At 44.8% G+C, this 2,500-nt stretch overlaps 1 pseudogene; it reads right to left on the reverse strand.

Annotated features, from left to right (window-relative positions):
* Positions 1-101: 101 nt before the first annotated feature.
* On the reverse strand, positions 102-1,632 carry LOC119579256 (annotated as a pseudogene).
* Positions 1,633-2,500: the final 868 nt, after the last annotated feature.

Consider the following 2,500-nt stretch of genomic DNA (forward strand, 5'->3'; position numbering starts at 1 on the left):
GTATGTGTTTGTTTATGTCAACAGTGAAATGAGCGTATCAACATCATTTATCGAATTTTTATTTATCGCTTAAGAGAATTTGGGGTCTTTTGTGTACAATGAAAAAGAAAATTTATAAACAAGTCCTCATGATATATACGGTGAGAGGGCCTTGGCAATTCGAAGCAAACTAATTCTGCGGACTGTTCCTGCAGACACATGGAGAGGCAACTTGTTTCAAGGTAAATAGGCCATGACAGTGTTCATGAGCTGTGTGCCGTTGAGTGCACACATGGGGAAGGCGGCGCCGGAAACAGTCTCCGCCTCGCCCGCCAAAGCTCCTGGCCTGCAGGTACCTCCCCTGGCCCCACCGAGGGGGAAGGACTCCTTCCCCGGGCTTCACGTCGGTCCTGGAAGGAATGGGCGATGTGGTTCGGTGTAAAAGATTAAAGAAGGTTCCAACCTATTTTTTTCAACCAGAAACAAAACGAGGCCGAACGCCACCGTTGGAGGGACACCTTTTCCACTCACCCGACAGTGCAGGATGGCTCATCTCAACTCCTGCACTAGAAACCAGGTCCTCCTCCTCCTGGCTGGCCAGTTCGCACACCATCCTCAGCCGCATCCTGTCACTTTCCTCGCTCCGCACCAACTCGAGGCGTTCTGCATCCTCCAGTTCGTCGGCGTCCTCACGAAGAGCGACGCCCTCGGCGTGACCCTCCTCCTGCCTCCGCGATTCCTGCGGCCTCCGCCCCCTGGAGCGAGGGCGGCCAACGCCCAGGACACCCAAACCTACAGCTCCGGCGACAAGAGCCAGACCGTCGAGTCCCCTGGCTCCCGCCTGCTGTCCCTGCCAACACTCCGGTCGTGACGGTGGGTCCGGCATGGTCTGCCGACGGGACCTGTGGAAGGCACGGAGAGGCCTTAGCGGAGAAGGGAGGGAAGGTGGAAGTCTTTCACATCTTAGAAATCAGACCTGTTTTTAATAAACCATGAGAAAGAAAATTAGCATAATAATTTTAGTAACTGTTTTTAGACATCGAAAGGGAAGGAAGGTAGCAGGCCCCTTTGCGAGGAAGGAGGGGTAGCGGGCCTTTGCCACGCTGTACGGCTCTTCAGTTGAGAAGGAACTAGGAGCATTTCGGACTTTGACCTGCTTTAGGAGGTCCTGTATTATTCGTTCTTTGGATTAGATTTTTTTAGATTAGAATTTACTCAAATACCCTTCTCTAGCCCCTCTTTTAAGAGGAAAATAGTTCATATAAATTTTACAGTGCAGCACGATTTTTCTTTCCTTTTTTGATAATTCCTTACAAAATAGCATGAAATGAACTAAACATCCCTATTGATAGAACTTTAGAGAAGACATTAGAGTAACAAGTCCATCCAAAAATATATATCGAAACATGTAGAATACCTTAGCAAACAAGAAAAAATCAGAATCCCTACCATTCGTTTTCAGAAATCTGAAAGTGCTGAAAGTGGATGTGTGTTCCGAGTGAGCCCGGGAGACGAGGCTTAGGAGGCACTGTGCCAGGCCTAGAAATGCGCCGCCTTATATACAGTCAACCCGCTGTGGGGATTGCTGCCCTTGTGCTGTATTGGCTGTGTCGATGCAATGAAATACGAGTTGTTACTTCCGAGAGAAACCATACGGAGGGCCCCCCCGGAGGGATGATGATTATGATGGAATGGAGGAAGAATGGTAGAAATGGGGGAGAATGAGGATAAGATTGGAAATGAGAGGAAGAGTAAGAGGAGGTGAAACGGTCGAAGGATGGAAGGAGGGAAATGTAGGAATATGGAGGAGGCCGTAATGAGAAAAAAGTAAGAAACTGGTTAGGGAATGGGAGAAAGATGGTAGGGTAAGGTAAGCGAGATGTTTTGGTGAGAGGAGGATAGGAGAGAAAGGAAAAGGAGGAGAGCGAATAGGAAGAGAGGAGGGAGAGAGAAGCACGGGGAAAGTAGGGTCTTATTACCATTCGCATTTGATCTTTATCCCCGAGAACAACGATGGCAATGATGAATGCCGAAATTGGAACAAATAATCAGCGGTTTCTCGAAAAGCAGAGGATGGAGGTTTCGGGTACGGGTAACATGAAAACGCAGGGTGCTCGGGGGCAAAAAGTGCTTGGTAAACTGTTAACTTACATACATGCATATATATATATAAATAAATAAATAAACACACCACAGACAGACAGACAGACACGACCACACACACACACACACACACCCACCTCACACACACACACACCACCAACACATACCCACACTACACTACACACACATAAGATATATATCTAGTATATATATATATATATATATATCTATAATAATATATATATTATATAGATAATTATAATACATATGATATTATATATATATTATATATGATATTATATATTATATAGAATATATAGTTATATTTTATATATGAATATATGTGATATAGGTGTATATATATAATATATATATGTACCTCTATATATATATTACTATAGATATATCTCTATCCTAT

The sequence above is a fragment of the Penaeus monodon genome, chromosome 2, assembly GCF_015228065.2.
Source record: "Penaeus monodon isolate SGIC_2016 chromosome 2, NSTDA_Pmon_1, whole genome shotgun sequence".
Classification (NCBI taxonomy): Eukaryota; Metazoa; Arthropoda; class Malacostraca; order Decapoda; family Penaeidae; genus Penaeus; species Penaeus monodon.